At 41.4% G+C, this 25,228-nt stretch overlaps 1 protein-coding gene across 1 annotated transcript in view; it reads left to right on the plus strand.

Annotated features, from left to right (window-relative positions):
* The first annotated feature begins 684 nt into the window (after positions 1-684).
* The window catches only part of MARCHF3 (membrane associated ring-CH-type finger 3), a 148,175-nt gene continuing 123,631 nt past the window's right edge, over positions 685-25,228 (plus strand). The window contains exon 1 of the mRNA XM_082835229.1: positions 685-748. The gene's annotated coding sequence lies outside the window, so the exon portion shown is untranslated. The remainder of the gene's footprint in view (positions 749-25,228) is intronic.

Genomic DNA, 25,228 nt, shown 5'->3' on the forward strand with positions numbered 1-25,228 from the left:
ACCCACCCTCTTTGGGTCTCAGTTTCCTCCGACTGCTGGGCCTCGTTTAGAGCCAAGTTCCGCACCATCTGAGGGCGCCAGGGGTGGGCGGTGTCGACCCAGTCTTGGCCCGCGCAGTGCTTGGGCTTCTTGCACCACAGCGCGCCGACATGCGGCGGCTCCGGGCCGCCCCAGACCCACATGGGCCCTCCGGGGCCGCCACTTCCCTTCCGAGGCGTCGGGGTCCCGCCGCAGCCGCCCCCACAGCGCCAGCCCAGAGCCCCGGTTCCTCACCTCAGCCAACTTCCCAGCCATGGGCGCGTCTCTCTGCCAGCCCTCGGCTGCCGGCGATTGGACGGCGGCGGCGGGGCGGAGCCGGGAGCTCGGCACCGCCCACGGCCGCCCCAGGCCCGGGCGCCATCCTGATTGGCTGTGGGCTCCGCCAGGCACGCGTTGAAGAGCGCCCCGCCCATCGGGGCGGGCCCCTACCTGACCCCGCCCCTCATGCCCCCGGCCCCGCCTCCCTTCGGAGCCCGGTTGCTTCAGCCCTGCTGTCCGTCTCATTCGCTGAGCAGGTCCGTGAATTGTAAGCGCGCTCCAGGCAGCTGTTGAGCCGGGGCGGCCGCCAGGTTTCTGCTCCCTCCGAGGTGCCTGCCGCAGCCAATGTGCCCCGGTGGGCTAGGGCGAGAGCTGTCGCCGGTTCGGTGCAACTTGGGATTCAGGACCCGCAGCAGGGGCGTCGGTTTGCCATCTGGACTCGTCGACGAGGGTGAGTCGCCGCGCGCAAGGGGAGCGGCTCCTCGCGCTGTTCGGCAAATGGGGGACTGGACGCGTCCTGGCGCGCATCGATCTGTCCGTCCGAGCGTGTCGGCTATGGGGAGGTCAGGGCTGACGGGATTCACTCCTTGCCAGCACCCCCACTCCCGAACTTCTTGTTTCAAAGCGTCCCAACTCAGCCCGGGACGCGGCTCTGCGTTCGCAAGAACTTGGCATGTTGTAATTGCCATCATTAGGTGGGGTCCGGGGACGCGTCCCCTGGCCCTCTAGAGCGGCGACACGCGCGCTAGGGGCGGCCTTCGAGTCCAGTGGCGTGCAGACAGCAATTCCTAGATGGTTGAAGACGGGTTCCTGAAAAATTAACACGCGCCGGCGTCGGTGAGACGAGATAGTCCTGTGTATGTCTGATGCGTAGCCCGAGCCAGAGATCATCGGGCTCCGGGTGCATCTTTAGGGGTCAGAGAACTTTAGGACCAGTCGGGTTCCGTAGCAGGGGCTTCAGAGCTTTGCAATTATTGAAAGGAATTGACAGCGCGGATATTAAACTTTGTAATTACTTTTTATTAGCACTTGAATCCGCATCCCTCATGAGGTGCTCAGACCTCCATATCCACCTGCAAGGTGTGTCCAAAGGACTTCGTTAGGACCGGGGGTAACTGGTGACTGTCCCAGTGCAGGGAGGCCTCAGGGAATCCAAGAAGAGGCCGTGAAAACGACCACCAGGCTGGTCGGTTGGTGTTTGTTTGAGCACCTGTGTGTTTAAGTGATGAAGTTGTGACAGGAACTGACAGCAGAGGATACAAGGTTAAACCTGACACTTTATGTTTGTGACTCAGTCTGGGATAAATTTTTTTCTCTCTCTCTCATTGGTAAGGAGTAAAAAGAGCTGTTTTTTTAGGGCAGTTACATACATGTAGTTTATATTATGTGTGGACTAAATAGAATTGAATGCAATATTTTCTTGTAATTCTTATTTGATGTGAATGAGAGCTTATTGAAAGTACTAGGTAGAGACTTGGCAACAGAATTGGGGAATATTTTGATCTTTGAGGATGTATAAAAACATTGAGATATATAGCTATGCATGCATATGTAGATGTGCCTACATATGTGTGTACTTATATGTGTGTGTATAAAATTGATAAGCGAATGAAATAGAGATATGGAGGGGGAAACAGCCTTGAACTTCCTCTGGGTAAGGAGATGGACCCTCTGATCTGTGGGGTGTATGATGAGTGTGTGTATAAGCATGTTTGGATCTTCCTAGTCTGTCTGGGTCAGTGTATGTCCGTGAACTTTACAAGCATTCAGTTCAATACCACTCCAAGCAGATTCCCAGTTCCTGTTTTATAGCCCAGCAGCCGCCAGCCAGCCCATCTGTTAAAACATAACATGTACACTTCAGTGGGAGCACTAGGGTGGAACGTGGGTAGGGGGCAACCCTTAGTAGAAACAACATGCTATAAACAAAGCCTGCCTCTCAAGTCCATTTTCATTCAGAATTCAGTCTGAACGTGTGATTTTTGGTGAGGGAGAAAACGAGTGTTTGATTCTTCAGAAATGGCAAACTGTATTTTATGAAGTAATTAATAGGCATGGTTTGGGAAGGAGGAGTATATAAGAGAAAAAAAAAATCCCTCTAGAAAAGAAATGTGGTGCTTGTCACATAACCATGCAACACTGGTTTACTGCTTTGCAGTAGCATTGTATATCAGAAACTGTTTCCTTTTGCTTCTTAAGAGAATGCATTAAAACTGAATTGTTTTGCACCAAAAAAAAAAATCTTAACAGTAGTAAATAGAGCTTTATTACAGAGGCTATTTAATCTACTAGCTCTAGACTGCCTTGGTAATTCTAATGAAATGTATTTTTAGGAATTTATAACTTGAATATAAATTCATATTCAGCCTAATCACTAGTTGCAATGGTTCACAATTTATAGTTTAAAAAATAATAAGAATAAAAACCTTTATCACAAAACTTCTGATGACTAAAAGGGTATGGGAGGAGTATAACAGCTTATTAATTTCCTGCAGCAAACTGACTGATACTTAAAAAACTATAAATTCCTTTAACAGCATAATTACTTTTGGTGACAAAATAAAGGCAATATTTTTGAGAAGCACAGTTGATATTTTACCCAAGAATTTTATGCTCATAATTATATTTTAATAACTGTGTTTATTATATGTGGGTAGAAAATACTGGAATGGTTCTTAAGAGCTCATCACAAGTGTTGTTTTCATTTTTATGGTACTTAAACATTGGGGGAAAATATTCTAATCCCTAATCTGTGTCTTTGCATTTCTGATGGACTATGTAGACACAGTAATTCTCCTACCTTGATATGGATCACCTGAGTCAACTGGGTTGCTCCTTAAAAATTCAGTTCATGGGCTGGACTCTGGTCTCCAAGATGAGATTCAGAAATCTGGGGTGGAACTTAGGAATCTGCATCTTTAACATGCACCCACAAGTGATTCTGATGTCAGGGATCCTCTCACCATATTTTGAGAAACGCTGGAATGGCATTTATGATATAAAAGAACAATTACAGTCTGTGAGTTGATTCAACAAAGAATTGTTCCAGAATTTCCAGGTGGCATTTACCAGCCATATGAAATTTATAGCTAATGTTTTAACTCTCTGTCCTCAACAATGGTACCTTTTGTTCTGTGTTCAGAAGTGTTTTTGGACTCCTTAGCAATCCCCTAACCAGGTTAGCCCCAATTCTAAGGAGGTCTGTCTCGGGAAGCAAGGTAGTTTGAGACCTCACCCCAGCCTGTTCCATTCCCTACTCCAGGTCCAGTGAGTTCCTGGGGTGCTCTGGGGTAACTTTGTCAGTCCTAACTCACATTGTTGGGCATTTCTCCCTGAAAGGTAGAAGAATCCCAGTCCTTGAGAGCCACCTTTTACTCACTAATACTCTTTCGAGCTTGGGGACTAGGACCTCAGCAGGGCTAGTACAGACTTACCTGAGGTCAAGGAGCTCCTTGGGAAGCTGCAGCTGGTCTGCCTGGTGGTCGCGAGAGTGTCTCAGGCCACCTACCCAGAGGCCCAGGGAGTCTCATTTTCAGAAAGTCATCTTAGAAGTATTTTGAGGTGTCCAATTAATCGGATACATAGATTTTCTTAGCATCACAGGGAGAGAGGTTGAGAATTGATTGCCGCCTCTCCTTTCAAATCAGTGTGATTCTGGTGTATTAATTATTGCCAATTAGCTTTTTTATATGTAGTTTGATACTGACCTTCGGATTCTGTTCTCCCATCTCAGACTGGCATAGTTCTCAGTGTAAGACCCCTAGATAAAGTTTAAAAAAGAAAGGATCTGTCAGAAGTTGTTGCCCTTCCCTCTTTCTACCCTCCAGGTACCTAAAAAACAAATAACTTCTCTGAGGTCAGAAGTGCCCAGAATATTTACTTCCCTGATGACAAAAGGACCTGTATAGACTGGGACACTGAACTTAGATTCTTCCAGGCCACTGGATCATTAGTGGGGCTTTTATGGAGCAATTTATGTTCTGAGGAACACTTGGCAAGCATGTTTATAGCAACCTACGTTGCTTATCTTAACAATCCTTTGAGTGCGAGGATTTTTTCCCACTTTGTTACAGATGAGCAAACAGCAGCCACAAAAGGATCATAATACAGTCATACCTCAGTATCCTTGGGGGATCGGTTCCAGGACCCCCACCCCTGCAGGTACTAAAATCCGGGGATACTCAAGCCCCTTATATAAAATTGCGGAGTGCAGTCAGCATTCCATATCTGCAGGTTCCTCATCCGTGGATACCGAGAGCCAACCCTATTTAGATTCTGTCTTTCACATTCAAAGATGACACCACTAACTGAGACGTTGCTCATGTGTTTTGAATTGTTTTTATTTAGCTTCGTGATGAGATGATAGACACGTGCTTAGTCATTCATATCATCTACAGGTCTTTTTTCACCTCTTAGAATTTTTTTATATTGACTGTGACCTTGGAACAGTTTTCTTTCTAAAGCTAACCACCATATATAATAATTGGTTCAATGATCCTGACCTTAACCATCCAGGCTTGACTTGGAATGGCAAGTAATTTGCAAAAGGTCAAAGAACCCAAAGGGAGCAAAGCCTATATGTAGAATTTGGGGGACTAATATTTCAGACCTGTACTCTTTGCCTATTGAGTCATGTTATGCTGCTAATAATGTCTTTACACTGACAAAAGGAACTTGCTTATATTTTATTTGCCCAGCTTCTGCATGATTGGATGGACCTAGAAAATTTCCAAAGCCTAAGGTATAATCACAGCACCTGATTATACAATGGTACTGATTTGTGCCCAGTTAAAAAACTACAGTAGAATGCTACTTTTCTGGAAAGTGGGCCACAGGTCATTACAAGCTTCTAAGCAACAATTCTCACTCTTTTTTATTTTCCTTTTTTTGGCCATGGCATACTTTTGGCAAAATTCTTTGGCAAAAAGAATTTGACAAATTATTTTCAAGTTTTTGGCCCTTCTTTCCATACCCTTATTCCCATTGTGAAATCTACTTATAAAAAATTTATTTTTCAAATCAATCTGCCCTTTTAACAGCTCCTAATACTTAAATTTTAGTCATTTTGACTCTTTCTCCTCTATAATGCTCCCTTAAGCTCCTACATTCACTTTGGTTTTTTGGATCCAATAATACCTTCTACTCATAGAACACTCATTGAGCTATAGAAGTTCTACTCTAGCTTTACTTTGTGGATTTAACTATAACGATATTAAGAAAAAAGAAGAAGAAGAAAGATAATATTAAAGTCATGTTGTTACATGTATCTTATTAGATATTCCCAACACAGTTTCTATGGGAAATTTAAGATCCAGATGAATGAAGTGACAGATTCACTCATCTGTGTCCTTACAGACAACTCTTCTGATACAAGCTGAGAAATATAACTGAAGACAGCATCCTGGGTTACAGAAGAAAGACAAATATTAAGCTCTGAGAAAAGAACCGGCAAAAAGTGAAGGGTCACGGCTGGGATGGGATGGAGAGAGTGGTGGGAAAGAAATACCTCCAGTAAAATGCCAGATAGGGTGGTAAGAAATTTACAGAGGTGCTGATGGTTTGGGGATTCTTGGAGGCATTGATTCTGTTTTATATTGTCTTCACAGCCTACTAGCCCTGCTTGCTTTAAATAATTTATTATAGCAGCAGGCCTTCCCCTGGTTAGTTTCTTTCTTTCTTTCTTTCTTTTAATAACTTTTTCCTTCTCATCTCTGAGTCTAATCAGAGGCATACAGAATTGTGTGGCTGCTGTACACTATTTGGAAAATCCATGATCAATATGGCTACATTATAAACCCACGGCTGCTCTGTTGTATTTTGCAGTGTTTTCTTCCCTGCTCTGTTAACTCAGTATCTATGTTTTAAACAATATTTTATTAATCTTCGCACACTGAGACTTCTGGGCTTATTCTTCTTGGCTGGAACTATCTTTTGAGTAATCCATCATCAGACCACCATTGATCTAATGATGTATTTATTGCTCACTATTGCAGCACTGGCAAGAAACCCAGTATGATTCTGAAAATTTGATTAAAAAGAAATCAAGTCTTTGCAAGGCGTAGCCACCCGATTATGTTAGCAGCTGCCAAGTATATTTTATGCTAAAATATACACACACATTTCAAGTGAACAAAATGGGAGCTTTTCAAAAGCTTTTACAACTTTTTGCTATGAAATAAGTATAACGAGAGGATGTCTTGTAATTAGAAAAATTACAAGTGCACTCCTCACCTCAGCCAAAGGTAGGGTATAGTATTTTTCAGATTATACCCCTAGACGCTAAAATGGATAGGTTTACCTTTTTGATTGACAATAATAAAAACAGTGGTGATAAGAACTATCTCCTAGTCCTTGAACAATCTTCCAGGTAATCATTACAAATCAAAATGAATGGAAATGAATTATCAAGTAGTAATTGAATACCTATCATAGGTAGCACCTCTTCTCAGCTTAGCTAACTCAAAATGCAGTTCAAGTATTAGCACCTTTGGAAACCTTTTCCATGCCCTTCTTTGGCCTAGTTGTATACAGCCAGCAGAGTCCTTACGTCCTGTAATCCCCCCCTCCAGACTGGGAGCTCCTTGAGGGCAGGGACCACACCTGTCATCTTGTAGCTTCTCAAGAGACAGTATTCAAGAAATAGTTGCTAGGTGCACTAGGGGCCGCAAAGAATTACAGGTGAACACCTGCAAGGCCTTAAAAGGACATGCACAGGACATTCACCAAAAGTCCGCATGGTAGTAATAACTGAATCATAGTCCCAGACTTTCTGCTTTAGCCCTAGTCTTAACACTTCATAAAACTATCATCCATGCCTGCCCCTTCCATGTTCAGAGTCTCTGCTCCATTCCTAACTTGCCTTCTTCTCTCACCGCCTCCCTGTTGTGTCTTCAAGAATGTCTCCAACTCCCCCCCACACCCAGTCTAGGCCATCTCCCCTGGTTCCTTTGATGTTCCCATACCTGTTGTCATATCTTGACAAAGCAGCTGATTCATGGACCCCACTTTGAGACTTGGGACAGCTTTACTCTCACATCTTTTGAAGTCTCAGATGGCTTGGTCCCTTTTGCCATCCAGTGTAGGTGATGACCTAGCTTTGGCCATGGGAGGTTTGGGGGCCTTGGAGGAACTAGATGGTGCTGGGCCTAGAGGCTACTGAATGGGGAAACTTGGTATTTGTTTAAGTAAAGCTTTTTTTTAAAAAAATAAATAATTCCAGCAGATTTTTATTTCAGAGACTAACTTGTATAATATTTTTCATTGATAGACCACCTTTTGTTCAGGAAGTCTCCCTACATAGTCAGGTTTATGATGTAGTCTGAGGGCTTCGATAAGTACCAGCTCTCACCTCAGAGCTGGGTTACTGAGGTGTTGTACAACCTACGTGTCCAGGTAGAGTTTATGGATCAGCTGAGTTAAGCGTAACTGCCTGAGGTCAGGGCCATTAGTATAGCCCTTTTATGTTAGATCCTAACGGGCTTTAAATGACTGCAAGAGATCAAGGACCCCTATCTTCTGTCTCATCTGGGAGATTAAGCCTCACTTAACATTGGTGCTTTCTTCTCATACCTGCCAAGAAAATATCACTAGAAAATTGACTGATTACATCTAAAAGTTATTTCAATGTTCAAGGCAGCAGAGAAGATGAGCCACCCTAGATTAGGTCATAGACTCAAATACTGGTTTCTTTTGGATCTTGTAAGTCAGGAGCACATGCCCCTGCATATCCTGGGGCTCTGCTTTCCCCTAGGAGCTGGGGCCTGGGAGGACTTGAGGGAGGCTTGGGTGAGGGGTGGAGGCAAACATCTGTGCAACACACAGGTCACCCTTCCCTGCAGTCAGTGGAGGGTTCTCCCTGTGGTGCCTGACTCTGGCATTTTCTCAGATCTGCTTTTCAGCATCCCTAATAGCAAATCTTCTTCCTCTTACCCTTTGTGAACATGTTACCCAAACAGAGGTTCTCATAGTCGGAAAGTTCTCATCCTTAACCTTCTAAGTTTCCCTAATTTCAACTTCTCTCCTTCATTTAGCCCACCCTCCAATAATGTTTTCCTTTCTTTGACATTCTCTTTCCCTTCTGTTCAGGTAAGAACTCTACGTTATAAAAGCTCTTATAATCAGTGTTACCATTAATCTTTTTCCTGCAGGAGTAACTGCATTTTTGACCATTTTCAAAAAACTTTCCTAGAGCATTCCAGTGTGTCTTTCTGGTGCTAAGAAAAAGATCACAATAAGGCAGCTCCTGCTTGCTGGGATATTACATGCTCTGACAGCCTTACACAGTGCAAAAGTGATTAGCCTCACAAAACCTCAGTTTTCACCAACTTTACCCATGCTTGTCAATGACCGCCCCCCACCTGCCTAATCACTCTTACCACCTCCTGCTCACTTTTATATCATTAAGGAACAAGATTGGGACTTCCCTGGTGGCGCAGTGGTTAAGAATCCGCCTGCCAATGCAGGGGACACAGGTTCGAGCCCTGGTCCGGGAAGATCCCACATGCCGCGAAGCACCTAACCCGTGCGCCACAACTATTGAGCCTCTGCTCTAGAACCCTCGAGCTACAACTACTGAGCCTGCGTGCGACAACTACTGAAGCCTGCGTGCCTAGAGACTGTGCTCCGCAACAAGAGAAGCCACCGCAATGAGAAGCCCGTGCACCTCAGTGAAGAGTAGCCCCTGCTCGCCGCAACTAGAGAAAGCCCATGCACAGCAACGAAGACCCAACGCAGCCAAAAATAAATAAATTAAATAAGTAAATTAAAAAAACAACAAGAAATAAGATCACACATCTCTGCTAGCAATAGACATATTCATTACAACCAAGGAGATGAAGCTTTCTACAAAAGCCAAACCAGGCATACACAGAATAGGGAAAAGAGGGGTAGGGCTACCCTGATTTCTTTAAAAGCAGGACACATGAATTGATGCATCTTTTGTTGATAAGTTCTTAATTTGCTGTTTTAACAAACCCTGGCCTGTTTCTCTTTTGAGGCTGGGTGATTGTCTTATAGCTAATGTCAACAGTTGTCACTTTTTGTTTCCCTTCAGAATTATTGCCAGTGAGTTTCAGTTTCCTCTCCTTCATTCATTTAATTTTTATTTTTGGTGTTTCGGGTTGTTTTTCCTGATATACTTAAAGTGTATTGTTTCTAACTCCTCCAGATATCTTTCTCCCACTTTCCTGCCCCGACAGCCTCTCACAGCTAGACACCATCCTCACATTGAACGAATTTCCATTTTCACTGCAGATTAGTAGTGAAGACATTAAGTGGAATCCTGATAGTGACCCTTTCAAGAGCTAAGGCACCATTTACTATTCTGTTTTAATTATGATCTCTTAGCAAATTTTCACCAGTTATAATGTTCACCCTATTTTCTAAGTCATGTTTCTCAAATACTATACAAAATTATTAAATCTGTGTGCATTACAGTTTCTGCTCTCCATTATGGACTAAATTTATAATTCTATAATCTTCTTGTGGGAAAAATGCTTATTAGACTGGAATGGTTACTTTGGTTTCAAGCCATACTGCTTTTTTGCTTATTGTGAATCATTAGGCGCTTATATAATCTTTCATTTTACTTCATTTGCATCTTCCACCAGCAGCTCCCCAAGCAGTAAGCCCACTGCATCCCTTCCCTACACAGTCAGTTATCATCTATCCTTTTTTCTAAGATGGATTTTTTATTTTACTGGTTCCTAATATTTTCCTAATTTTAGAATAACTCTACATAACTAAAACGAAAACAGGCAGTGTCCTATTATGATCATGGTAGTTCCTCCTTCCTGAAAAGGAATACCTCCTGCCTACAAATCACAATACTGCACCTCCTCTCTGGAGTGCTTCTGCCTGTGCCTGGGATCTGTGCTAGTCCCACGTGTTCTCTGTTGATATTCTTGTAATTAGATAAGGGTTCACAATTGGCAGCCTTATGGGAAAAAAAGACCAATAAGAGCTGTGCTTTATTTGGGTCTTGGGGGAAAAACAGATGTCCTAGGCAAGTGGGAGATGAAAGTCAAAGTTTTTGAAAGATTAGGAAAGCCCGAGACAGGCCATTTGGTACCAGCTTCACATGCCAAAGGACCATCTTCCTGTTGTGATTTCTAGGGTGTTTTCCCCTTGGGCTTTTCTGGGTGACTATCCCAAATTGACCTACACGGTAAGGAAGTATATTATCTCATGAGAGAAGCAGGGCAGGCAGCAGGATTGGTTGATTCAGTGGCACAATGACAATGGTACAGGTTCCTTTCATCTCTGCCACTGTTGTCCTCAGGGACCATTTCACTTAAGACTGGCTCTTCTTTTACGCAAGACGGCTGCAGTAGTGCAGATGTTCATTGCAAGCGTGACAATATCTACAGCACAGAAAATGGATCCCCCTTCCAGAGGTTCTCCTTTTGAAGAGTATGAAAACATTACCCAGAAGAATCTAAGAAGACCTGCCTTTTCTTCTGTTGATTAGAACAGGATCACATGCCCCATCTCTAAATCAGTCACTAGCAAGAGGATCTCCATCATTGCCTGAGGGAGGAAAGAGAAGAATTTGAACAAAATCAGGATTCTGTTAGTAAGGAAGAAATACATGTGTGGAAGTGAGGGGGGCAATAGATGCTGTCAGGCAATTATAATTGTCTACTACACATTGTGATTTGAAAAATAACTGTGAAATTCGCCCTTATGACTGCTTTGTAGTTGGTAGGTACCACTGAACTGCTACACATTTCTGGATACAAAATGACAAGGCTAGGTTGACAAGGAGAGAAAATGCAGGCTAATTAAGGACAGAACTGAGCCAAGATCAATAATTATTCTGATTAGAACCACAATAAGCCCTAATGAATTTGAATGTACTAATTTATGTCTATTTGTCCTCAATAAGAATATGCTCTTTACTGAATAAAAAAGATTCATTTGCTTATTTCTCAATAATTCTATATTTCTGATATATTATTTTACAGTGTAGGCCTATTTGAATGTAAAAATTTTTTATTAACTTTGTTTACATATCAGAGCATTAACAATAATGATTATTACTGATGATTGCAACTGGTCATTATTTACTGAGTGCCCTTTTATAAATGAGGAATTTAGCATCTAAGAGATGCTAGCGATTCGCTTAGGCCACATAGTGGGCAAGCTCAGATTGAGACTCAACTTCATCTGCTCATGTGCCTTCCGTTCCTTGCCTTTCCTTTGCCTTGGAAGACAGTCTCAAGACTCTGTGGCCTGTAGGGCCTTAAGTGATCAGGCCCTGCCCATCTCTGTGACCTCGCCACTTATCCTCTTGCCCTCACTCAGTTTTCCAAGCACACTAGCTTCCTTGCTGTTTGTCTAATAAGCCAGTCTCACTCCCACCTCTGACCCTTTGCATTTGCTCTTCCCTCTGCTTGGATCACACATCCTCGGTTTGAACAACTACCTGTTTTCCATTCTGGGTTCCTCATCACGGGCACCTCCCAGGACTCTTCCATCTAATCTGTTTAGGGCGCCCACTCAATTACCTGTTTCTGTCCCATTTTTGTTTCCAGTATGGTACTTGAACAATCTTATGTAATTTACCAACTTGTATACTTGTTTTTTTCTATTTCGCCCACTAGAATGTAAGTTCCATGGGGGCAGAGACCCTGACTGTATATGTAAAATGAATGAACAATCAAATGAATAAGTTAATGGAGTAAATATTTAGAAGTATTAATCTCTAAGAATCCATTGTCAGTCTTTTATCTCCTACACTAGGAATAAGGTAAGGTAATAATCGTCAATGAGCTGAGTATGTGCACTGTAGATTTTTTTTCCTGTAAAATTTGAGAACTAAAAAAGCCTGCTTGCTTTCTTTCTCTCTTTGAGGGAAAATAAAATATAGATATCAAAGTTTTTTGGAAAACAAGATAGACTTACTACAATTATTATATAAGAATTCAAGAGCTTACTCCAAGAGGGAAATTTGAGTAATACTCCTAACTCTAGTTTTTATATTGATTATAGTTTTAAGGACGCCAACTCCTTTAATTTCAGGGCATAAACGCTTAAAATAATGAAGGTATACATATAAAGCTAAATTGTAAATTGGGAGAATAATAATTGCATGATAATTTGGAGTGGCAAATACACTTAAAATTGTTTTCTCTTACACACAATTTTTCATTTGCACTCAGGTATCTACTAAAATGATTTATTCTTAGAACTGTGTTGTTAATTATTCTGAAGTAATTATGAAGGTGCAAATTGAAAAATAGCTTTACCTCACATATTAATTTGGACGGGATTGACAGAAATGAAACAGAGAGCCTTCTTCCGAAGTCCCTTTTCTTTGGCTTTCAGCTCGGGACCTTCTCGATTAAAGTACGTGCGTTTGTGTTTTTTTTCTTTCCCTGTAGTTGTGTGGGTTGCCGTGTCATTTGCTAAATATGTTGTGAGCCATTATTTTCTGGGGCTTGCAGTGTGACTTTACCACTCAACTAAATAAATCATCATTTCAACTTTGACAAGAACTTCACATTTCCCTCCTACCTGCTCATCTTCCCCAGATCTTTCCCCAGGTGACCTCGCAAACTACAGCGTCTGTGCCCAGGATCAGTCTAAACCCACTTGATGCTGTTTTCTGCCTTCTGGTGTTCCACTACCACGCAAACCTGTTAGAGTCGCTTACTATGAAGTACACTTCTCAGCTACACTCCCCATATCAGATTTCCAAAAGCAGATGTAAATTTTATGGTGAGTAGAATACATCTGCATTTGAGAGTAAGTTTTAATCTAGTTCTTTACATTTGTTTTCGTTTTGTATCAGAGACAAGTCAGAAAAAAGAAAGGGAAGAGGATGTTTTGATGCTGTTCCTTCATGTGTATCCTGGAAGGGACCCCTTTCTTCCTCACTTTATAACCTGGGTAGATTTGGGTGTGTGATTGGGTAAGAGGCCATCAGGATCCAGGTGACAATGAGATCAGTAATTAAAGGGCTGGGTCAGCGTATCATTACTACTAAAGTTAGACAGGTGCATGGTCTATGTAAGCTCTGGAGAGCCTGCCTTTGATAGGGTAGTTTTCATATACAGTAGATTGGCCTTTTTGTGGCTCAAGAAAGCCTTCTTTCTTTCTTTTTTCTTTCTAAGCTGTGTGGGTGGGAAGCAGCATGAGGTTATAGAAAATGTATAGCAAAAGCAGTAGCAATGAGAAAGAATCCATAATGGGCGCACACACATTGCTGGAATATTTCCCAAGGATTTGGGGGGTGGCAGTGAGGCTTCTTTGGCAGAGGCAAAGTAGAACATGTGCTTTCCCATGTGTGAACACTGTGCTTTGAAAGGCCCTTTATGATTCACAAAAGCAGCTGCTTTTGAGCTGGTATAGCCACAGAGTTGGAAATTCACTTAAATAGGTGTATTGCAGACTCCTGACACCTGTTTTGGAGATTTGGTTAAGTGCTGGGAATTTGCTTACTCACTAGTGACATGGAACAAGTATTCCTCATTAGAGTGTTGGATCCTTTGTTCATTTCTTTAGGGTTTGTGGATCAAAGCTAACAAGAAAAGACTTAACATTTTAAACAGTCATTTGCTGTGTTACATACACACTTACATAAATTTGCAACGATGGCTTTCTTCTTAATTATAAAACTATGGATGACAGTTTTACTTTGCCTAGCAAATCAACTTTCCTGACTTACTTTCAGACATATTTTGTTGTATTATAAGGCCTTCTTGCTCAGTATTTGTAATCATATTGTGCACTGTTTTTTGGTGAGCTTTAGTTTTACCTAACAAATCCTGTGGCTCTGTCTTTTTGTACACTTCTGTTGCATTTCTGAATGTTAGTTTTTGTCTACTCTTTTATCATCATTAATAAGTTATTTTCACTTTTCCAAGAATTTCAAACCTAAATAATACCAGCAGTGTTGTTTCTTGTCACTTTCAACAAGAATCATTTGTGTCCAGTTCTTCAAACAAGATAAGTAACTAGGACATGATTCTTTTACTTTCTGCTCATTAGTTTTCAATTTATTAGATACTGACATAGTGTGGCATTTTCACATTTTTTTTAAAAAAAGTGAAAGCTTTGTTTTTAATGGGTTATAACTATTATTATGTTTCTAAATGACAAAGCAAAAAAGATTACCACCAAATAAGATTACTGTGGATATCTTGAACTAGAAATCATTTGAAATGTTTCACAGCTATACCTTGTGCTAAATATAAAAATAATTGTGTTTCCCATGTGTGAGCATTAAAAGACCCAGTTGGAAAGTCACATAGTATAGCAAGTAGGTCACTATTGATGGTAGGACATGAGACAGGAAATGTCACAGCTAAGATTAGAGGCCCAAGCAATATGTCTCGACATGCGTACTGCATTGTTCATCCTAAGAAGTGGAAGAACTCAACAGGGTATAACTAACTTTAGCCCAATTTGAAAGTATTAACAAGGATAGCCTTTTAATCTGTCATTCCCATTTGTTTCTAGATAACTCACTTTCCAAGTTGGGCAAAGTAATTGAACTGCTTGGGTCTGCACATTAGCAGACCTCTGAATACCAATTAAAATGGTACCCTTCACATTCTAGAAGTATAAATGGGAAGCGATAATCAGCTATATACAGTTATAGGTATAGATTTGCCTGGTGGTTGAAATTCCTAACAACGAGTAAGCAGCCAGTTAAAAGTGAATTCTCTTAAAATCTCATTTATCCTAATATTTGAATGTGAAGTAGTATTATATATGGATATGGGAGAAAAGTACACTTTTAGGGAATCCAGTTGCTTTTTACTTTTATTTTGGGGGTAATATGAGGAAGATTTAATATTTATATGCGGGAATTTTCACCACAGAAGATACCTAACTTTGCATACATTTGCATATTCTGATTTTAACAAAAGACTAGGAAAAAAAGCAGTGCTTTCCTGCATCTTTGTCTGGGGGAGCCAGACCAAGATGGAGCCTTGGATTCTGAGAGAAACCATCCCCTCACGCTAGATTAAGCAATTGAATGCAAGCACAGAGAGCCGGCGGTTATTTGGATGAGCGGATGGAGGCATGCCGAGATGACTGAATTTGAGTCTGTCCTTAGAGCACTGAGGATTCATTCACTTCCAGCACAGAGTCCTTCACAGGAGTACCCCGGCTCGTGGATTCCATGTACCCTGCATAGATAGTTTCACTGCTTGAATCTCAGAGGCCTTCCTAGGCTCACCTTTTCAAAGGTCATTAATGCAGATTAAAACACTCCACTTTGAACTAGGATTATTTCATGCAGGTTATAACTTTCAAGAGGTGAGCTGAGTGGTTTGGAGCCTCAATGAAAAGAAAGTATTTTGACAGTGTTTTTTAGTCTTTATTCCTTCTCCAGCTTAAAAACAGAGCCTACATTTTTATTCCTGATCCAGGTATGGTATATTCGAAAAGGGTCAGAAGCACAGCTCTCACAGACATCCCTCTGGAATGAAAATTCTGGGAGTGGTTTCCATTTGGCAGGAAGAGGTTTGTTGGCTTCTGATTGAAGCAAACACAAGTGATGCGGCAGTTGGGTCTGACTGCACCATTGTGTGTGCCGGGTTCTTGCCCACGATGAAGTAAGCTGGTTGTGAGCTATAAAGTTAGCTCACTTTCTAGGCCTCTGTCAGTTGACAGATGTTGGTGGGAACATCCTAGAAAATATTTAGGAGTGCCTGAAATAGATTGTGCTTTGAAAATCTTTGAAAAAATCCCTTTCTAATTTCAAAACTGTATGAATAACTAATAAATATTTAAATCTTTATGTGCTGTGTAGAACTCCTTACCACCCTATGAAAATGGTTATCTAATTTTAGTAACTGCTATGAGATTTCTCTTTGATGTCAACGTAAGTGACCAGAAGGCCAGATACCCCATTCTTCTTTGACCCTAGTCAGAACCCTGAGCCTGGGTCTGGCTCTGCCTCTAACAAGAGGTGGATATGCAGTAAGTCCCCAGGCTCCTTTCTGAGCCTGATGTCTCTCTTCTAGAAAAGGAACAAAAAAAAGGACCATTTTTATGGACTTGTTCCAGTGTTAATACTCTATGATTATATTCATCTTTCAAGACCGTTTATTTTTCTCTGTAGGGAGAAAGATGTAAAATTTTCTGGTTGGCAACTTTTAATTGTAAGGGCAATGCTCACCAGTTACTGGTTGGCTGTTTGAGTTCCTATTTTGGCTGTTTCTTTTACCTGTGTTATAAGGAAGAGCTCAAATACCATTTGTCTGATCACAAATTCCAAGCAAGATTAACCAAAGTAGGTTTCATACTTTAAGGCAAGAAGGGCATAAACGGGGGGATGGGGGTGGGTATGGAGGGTCTAGGTTCACAGGAAAATAAAGAGAGGGAATCCAGTATGCAAACACGTAACAGGAACCCAGTCAAGATTCACACAGTTAATAACCTCTGGCCCTTCATATAGGAAATACGATACCAGTGCTCATAAACCTGTGTGCAAGGAAGTAACACAAATAAAAGCTTTATTTATAAGAGCCATCTTGTCACTTTCTAAAAAGCCTACTGAAAAGCATATTACATAATTTTAACTGAGATACATACAACCCTTTATTATCTTAGGCTTTCTGGTGATAGCAGATAATGTTGGTGGAATCTCTAAAATATAGAAAACAACTTAGATAGGATTATTTTTCTTGTTGTCTTTCTTTTTGTTAACAAAACTTTCTTTCTGAAGAAAGAAAGCCTTAATGTTACCTATAGTCTCTACACTAGCCTGTCCTCAAATACAGACATAGCCAATCAAGGTTAATTTCCTAAGAGTGACTTATCCTTAGCTTTCGTGAAAGACTCTGGTTGTGAGAGGAAAGGAATTAGAGGCTTTGTAATCTCCTTCCTGGGAGTTTTCAAAGAACAGAAGAGAAGCTAATTTTCATGGAGGAAATCTGACTGGACAAAATTCCAAAGACTGTCTTTCGGTCCTGTCTTTCTTCCTTTCTTTTTTCTGGCCACACCACACAGTATGCGGGATCTTAGTTCCCCGACCAGAGATCGAGCTGTGTTCCCTGCACTGGAAGCGTGGATTCTTAACCACTGGACCACCAGGGAAGTCCCTGTCTTTCTTTATTTTAAAACCTACCTATGTTCTTGTAAGTTAGTCCCTTAAGAGTTAAGGGTAACCAGGTCTTGCCACTGTACAAATAATTTCTCCTAGATGTTTATGTCTGTCCTTTCAGACTCTTGAAATAGGCTTTGGTTGCTGAACTGGGTTGTCTGGCCCACTGCCTGGTAGATGACTGTTACCACTGGCCACAGAGAACACACTAGACTTCTGGAGCTCCTGCCCCTCAGCTTGGCAATGTAGAAAACTACATTCAAAGAAAATAATCCAGGTGCTAACTGATTCTAAAGTTAGAAAACTTAGCCCTTCCACATAATAGAATACAATTTGTTTCTTCTTCCCACACAAAATGGAGCTGTCCAGAACAACCATGAGAACACCTGACCCCATCACATACTTCCCACTTGCAGCTGTCAAGGCCTCCAAGTGAAATTTGTGTGTGCTGAATAATTTTGCCTGGAGACACATCACAATCACATGTTTTAATGTCTGTGGAGGCTAAAAACTGCCAGTCCATTTGAGGAGTAGGTGAATGTAGGCTACTGGGGAGACAGACACTGGCCGACCTTACCTGGTTCTTCTGGATGAATTCAACCAGGCTCTCTTCTAGGTGACAGCAGAAGAAGACTCACCCAGGCAACCTGCCTTCATTCCTCACTCAGTAGACTTGTAGATGGAGGGTTTTTCCAGAGCTACCAGGAGACATAAGTTTGGGGATTATCTAAGAGTCGTTTGAGCAGTCAATGAGAGTACCTTTCTAGCAGGACGTCCATTAATTTTTAATTTTTGAGTTGGAAATGGCACTGGAGATTATCTAGATCAGGGTTTAGAAAGTGAAATTTCCAAGATAAACCAATGGGGCATGGGAAAAAAGTACTAGAATGTCTCTTCATTTTTTATACTCCAAAAATAAGAAAAATTAAATTTTACTACTATATATGAATTTGTATCTGTACCCTCCCCTGTTCTTCAAGTCAGGAGGCCCTATATTCTGAGGGAGGAGTAAGTTTCCCTCAACATGCAAGCGTTGACAATGATCCCCTCACCTGTGTACAGCATGTTGCACTGTATTCGTACGTGTCCAATTAAGTTAATCTGCAGAATATTATTAGTTTCAATTAAACTAGCTTTCAACAATAACAATAACCAAACCCCCACCAAAAAAAAACAACAGGGCAAGTAGCTGAAAAAGATTCTGGCAAAAACAAAATATGGATTAAAGATATCACTAATTGTGAAAGCAATCACAAGGGAGCAATATGAGGATGGAAGAGCTGACACTTCATTCTAGGACAGGCTCTTTGTTAGCTGCGTTGTGAGTTAAAAACAACGGTACAATCAGTTCCGATCAGAAATCAGCCCTCAGATCTCAAAATTATCAAGACAAATAACTGAAATACAGACTTACATCTACTATCATTAAGAATGAATACTTTAGAAGGAGGTGTATACTTTGCCTTGAGAAATTTCCTAATGATAATATGAAGGTACCATGATTAGCAAAACATGGAGGATAACCTCTGCAACTTTTTTTTAACCAATGTTTAAATTCACCTACTAATCTTTATGAAATTTCATCAAACTAAAATGTGGTTTGAACCTCTTCTGACGTTTTTTACTTGTACCCAAAAGTAAAAAAGCTACATATCTTTAGGAAACACTTGTTCTTCCTCCTAATATAAGACCAGATAAGATATGTTAAAAACAATCTATCTAAAATGAGTTTCTTTGTCAAAATGCTGCTGAAAGTATTATTGAAGATACTGCTGAAATCGTGAAGAAGCAAATACCATATTAGAACAAGTTATGGGGAGCAAAAGACTTGTTCTACATTGGTAAGATGTTAGATCTAACCTATTGTATTTATTCATTTCTCTTTTACCGATGAAATATACTAAGTGCTTCTTTTTGGTGAGCCACCACTAGATGAGATTTATTCATAATCTTAATGAAAATGTTTTATGAAAAAACCTAAGTAGCATTTCCTCTTAAAACAGCAGCTGTTCCTTAGAGAAGGATTGTGGGGTAAGGTTACAAGAGAGAAATTCATTCACTGTATCATTCATAAGCAAGCTAGTGCAGCCAAGTTGTTGAAGCCAGAGGAACACAAAATGCTGCAGGATGCTACTTTGTAGTTAATTTTATAAAAACAAACCTTTAATACACCATATAGCAGAAGCCATATGATATTTTGTATAACGTTAAGAAGGGACCATGAAACCTCACAGAGGTTTGCTGGTTATCTTGTTGAAAAATACTTGAGATGTCAAACTTACCGATAAGTTATATTCATTTTTCTTTGTATGAAAAGGAAATGGTTTCATATTTTGTTGACCACTTCTGTGGTAATAAGCAGCTTCAGTAGTATGCTACTTAGAGGTCATTTTTTTTAAAAAGCATAATTAGGGCTTACCTGGTGGCACAGTGGTTAAGAATCCGCCTGCCAATGCAGGGGACACGGGTTCAATCCCTGGTCTGGGAGATCCCACATGCCACGGAACAACTAAGCCCGTGCACCACAACTGCCGAAGCCCACACGCCTACAGTCCATGCTCCACAGCAAGAGAAGCCACCACAATGAGAAGCCGGTGCACCGCAACAAACAGTAGCCCCCGCTAGCCACAACTAGAGAAATCCCGTGTGCAGCAACGAAGACCCAACACAGCCATAAATAAATAAATAAATAAATATTTAAAAAATAAAAATTAAAAAATTAAAAACATAATTAATTTGTCCTCTCAAAATAAAGGTATCATTTTAAGACTAAGTGAGAAAATAACTGAATTTTAAAGAAACTCTTATTATAGAGAGAATATTGTAAAAACAGAGTTTGGAAATGTTTATGTTGTATGTGATTTTATTGCTTAAAATTATGACAGCCATTAAAACCCACCTATGTAAAATAAATTGAACTTAAAATTAGACCTTCAAATTAACACATCACAAATAATTAAATCTAGATTTTCAACACGAAGTATGTTCAGTCACATTACTCTCGATAAAATGACAACTGTTCAGTAAGATGAAAAGGGTTTTTTACTCTTAGATGTAGTTAAAGAAAATATTTAAAGTATTGCTTATTTCATATTTACCTTGTACATTTGTCATTTTGATGTTTGTTTTATAATGGACCTAATATAGTACATGGGTACATATCTAGTACATGAGCATGGTGTGCACGTTCAAAAGCTTTTTAGTGTTGGAATTCATGATTCAATAATTTTGGAAACAACTGCTCTAGGCTAAAGATTTTTAAACTTTTGGGGGCAGAGAACAGTCACAGAGTCTTTGAAACAATAAAAGATACATACCCTCTTCTCAGAAAAATTATACACATACTCTGCCAAATAAAATTTTGCCCAGAATTTCAGGGCAATCACATGCCCACTGATGGTTACTGTCACAGACTCCATTCAACCCCCTGGATAAGGACATGAATGACCTAAGGAGTTATGCGACTTATGCATGGTCACACAGTGACATAATCTGACCTTTCAGTCAAGACTTCCTGAGCATATGTCATTCTAGGCTTTGGTCTGGTTGCTGAGGATGCAAACATGAGGATGGAACTCTAGTTGGGCTCCCAAGGAATTCACAAGTTCACTGGTGACTCCAATATGCAACAAATAATCCAAATACAATTTATGTCTAGGAGAAACTTGTTTGGCATTAAATGACACCAGCTGTGTGAGGGCATTATGCTGAACTCCATAGGAAACGCAGAGATGGGCAAGACAACCGTTGCAGAGAATCGAGTCCCAATTACTTGCTCCAGCTTCCAATCCTTTTTCTAATGCACCTTTTATACTGCTGAACCCGGTGATGCTACTCTGGGGTTTTGCAGCTTCGTGCTCTAAATGATGATGTACAAGTAAAGAGGTGAGGCAGCGGGTCACACGCCTTCCTATTTCTAAGCAACCGAAAGCTCTCTTTTTGGGTTTATGTGCACTAAAATGCACTTCTTTGCCTGTGCAATGGAGAAATGAACTCTTAGATAAATTGGCAAATGGAAGAAAACAGGGAGTAATAAAGGAAGTACGGAATTTTATAAGCTTCATGATCTCCTTCCCCAAAGGCCTGAATCTATGTGATAAGGTGGTAGAACAAATTCCTGCCGAGTCTGAAGTTATTCCTATAAAAAAGGTAATGATAGGAATAAAGTAGGTGTAATTTTTTTTCTGCCTGGGTCATTAGTTAGTAATATTCTTGAAGGTGATATATAGAGTTTTTCCTACAAACATTGTGCTCTGTGTAGGGACTAAAAATAAACAGAGCTGCACAGGGAAGTAGGCAAGCATTATTGATCGCTGTCAGGCCAATTCCACTTTCATGTTTGCAAAAGGCACATCCCAGTGTTGCAAACCTATTTATAGGGAACAGTTCATTCATTGCTGTATATGGATGATAGAAACAAAGTGAATTGTCAGGTAAATTTTGGTTTACATTGTGAAATTGAACTAGAAGGGATCTCCTTTGGAATTAGTGAAGAGGGATCATCCCCTGTGTTCCTGTGGAACAAAGGAAAGAACCGTGGAGTCCAGTGTCTGGAGCTCCCAACCTAAGTGGGGCCTCCGGTTGGAGTTCGTCCCCTGGCTGCACCCAGCCTCCCTCAGCCGCAGCCCCCCACCTCCCCATCCTGGGAGCAGGGGCTAAAAGCAAAGAGGGTGCCTCCCAGACCCTTCCTGCCCTTCAGTCCTTCTAGCGAGTTCTATTCCCCACTGGTATTGACCATGCTTTTGTGCACATGTGTATGCACGTGTGTTTGTGTGCACTTATGCATACCTGTGTATGAATGGAATGTTTTGTGGGATCCTCTTTTGACATTTGGTTCTCCATTCATTTTTGGTAAATTTTTGTAATTTTTTTTCTCTCCACTCGTTTCCTACCAGAGTTATTTACTCCTCTAATACCCCCAAACCCTTATTTTTCCAGTTTCCTTCCACCCCGCTCACCAAGCTTCCACCCTTGGGCTTCTTTTTTTCTCTTTTTTACAACTGTCAGTTCAATTCAGCAAGCATTGAGTGAGTGCTGGGCATCTTTGAGGCTGGAGGCTAAAGAGACAAACAAGACAGAATCTTCATCCTCAAGCTGCTCAGTCCAGTAGCACATGTGGTCTGTGCTCTGCCCTCTTCCCTCTGCTCTAGTTATTGATCGCACCCTCCAGGCAGAGTTTCCTGCCAGCATACTCCACTGTAGTAAGAGCAAAGCATTGGTTCAGTAAAAATGAATTCCGTCTTAAACCCCCAGTAACCTCTGATTTGTGAAAAGAACTGGGCTTGTAGCAAGGGGCTCAACCGGCTCAAAATGTGATATAAGAAGGGGTTGGATTCTGTGTGTTAAAAATGCCTAAGGGGGCTTCCCTGGTGGCGCAGTCGTTGAGAGTCCGCCTGCTGTTGCAGGGGACACGGGTTCGTGCCTTGGTCCGGGAGGATCCCACATGCTGCAGAGCAGCTGGGCCTGTGAGCCATGGCCGCTGAGCCTGCGCGTCCAGAGCCTGTGCTCCGCGACGGGAGAGGCCACAACAGTGAGAGGCCTGCGTACCGCAAAAAAAAAAAAAAAAAAGCCTAAGGAACGCTAATGAGCCTGACCACCTTCTAGACCTCTGCAGTGATGTTGTTTCACCTGAAGGCATGGCTGTCCAGGCTCTGGGAAATGGCCTGGTGATAGTTTTCACTCTGATATGGTGGTCTTAGTGCTAATGCAACACTGGACTGCTAAAATAACTAACCATTTTAAAATCAGTACCAAAAACAGACAAGCAAACTGAGCCTGACTAAGCATGGTAACAGTTTACTCTAGTTTGAGGCTGGTAAAATTGCTTTCCATCATCTCTGTGTCCATCTCTTCCCTTTAGATCTTTTATAAGATCCTCTGCCCATCCAAATACAACATCAGTTTATTTTCAATGAAAGAGACACCAAGAATAGTGACAGGCAGTACATCTTTCACAGTCACAAAACTATGCCAGTTGTATATAGGCCAGACTTCAAACAAACGGTAGGGAAGGAACTTGAAAACTAATAAACATTTTAAATATAACCCTCGTCTCTATTCCTCAGTCTTCTGATAATCACCAGACAAATGCTATCAGGGCTCAGATAATGTGAGCTCTTTACCCTTCAAGGCCTTACTGTGTGGCTGGAATTCTTAACTGGTTTCATCACTCATGACAGGGTTAACGTCTTTCTGGTGGCTGGGTATTGCTCCTAGCTTCATTCTTGAAATCCTTTTGCGCCCTGTCACTCTTCACTAAGTGTACTCAGTTCTTCCTTGGTCTGCCTCTGTTTCTCATTCCATACCCTCTGGAATATGTCACTATGTGTAGTGTCCATTCTGTAGTGTCTCTGAGTGGCATGCGTCCACATGATTACAGCTGTCTTCCTGGAACCTTATATACAGTAATTCATTCTTGCCTTTTTCAAAGAGGAGTGATGCTTTGAGGTCACTGGCACTGCCAAATCCAAATTATTCCTCATCCTCCTGCATGTTAGATCACTTCCCAGCATTCCAGACTAATAAAAGTTGCTGGGACCAAATTCACCACCATTTTCTTGCATGTTATGGGCACCCTGATCACTGGCAGTTGCGTGGCAAATAGATTGTACGTGGACAAAAGGGGAAGCGAGGCAACCAATTAGGAGATTACCGTAGTAATTCGGATGGCTTGAGTAAGGTGACAGCATTGAGGCTGGCGAGAAGTGTCTAATTTCAAGGTGGCAGAACACACAGGACTTGAAAATGAACTGAATATGTGGGAAGAGGAATGGAATGGAAGCATGACGCCTCCTAAGTTTTGGGGAGAAGGAAGTTAATGAGGGAGGTGTGCTAAGGGGCTCGGGAATAGAGATAGCCCAAAGCTGGTTAAATGATGTTAAGGATCTCTTTCAATTCACCAGCGAGAATTTGACTTAAGATCATTAATATTGAAATATATGTACTAGCCTCTTGAAATCTATAAAGTTTAGAATGACTCTAAGGCATTGTTATTATTTTGCTTTTGTTCCATAAGATGGCTTCCATGCAGCGGGCTGATTTCTACACAGTGTGGGGCATTAGGAATGGGTAAGCTCTTTGAGGGTGAGAGCAGTGCCTTATTTGTCGTACCTTCTGCACTAACAGTCTTACAATCATATGTTTTTGGTATGTCTGTTGAAACAAATAAATTAGATCGCATATTTGATTTATAGAGAACTTCACTATCTGGAAACAAATAGCATGCCTTAAAAATACATCTCTTTGAGGGGGAGTGCTGCCCCCCGAAGCAGCCAGGTGCCAGAGGACCAGGGGCTGAATCAGCTGGGAGGCATTACTGCAAGGGGACTGGCTAGGCAGAAGCTGTAATGGGGTAAATTTATGCCTGGGCATAGAATAGTGAGGGTCAAATCTGCAAGTCAGTGACAGAGTAGCCTTCAAGAACAAGGATTAAAGTTTGGAGCTGGGAGGCCCAGGATGTAGGTCAAGTCATCTGGGACTTTGCCCTGTAAATAGCCTCCCTGTCCCCAGGGTGCAGGCAGTCCAAGAGGTTGTGCTGGGCTGGCTGGTTCTAATGGGCTCACTGAAAGCTGGTCTGGGCATAATTGCCATTAAAATGGGCATTGTATAAGGAAAAAAATTCTGCCATCTGGAAAAAGGAAGAAAATGGACCCATTTTCTGCATCATCTACATCAGATAAAAACTTCGTATCCCCATTGGCAATGTTTTACGTGTTTGCCCCGACTGAGGCCTATAGCTCACAAACCTGCCAGTATTATAGGATCAATATAAAAATTCCTGTTGTTTTGCTGACGTAGGTATTCACTGAGGGATTATTTGGGAAACAGACCTGAAAAGCAATTATGTGGCGAGTTCAATATGCTAGTTCT

The sequence above is a fragment of the Leucopleurus acutus genome, assembly GCF_964270905.1.
Source record: "Leucopleurus acutus genome assembly, chromosome: 3".
In the NCBI taxonomy this organism is placed as follows: domain Eukaryota; kingdom Metazoa; phylum Chordata; class Mammalia; order Artiodactyla; family Delphinidae; genus Leucopleurus; species Leucopleurus acutus.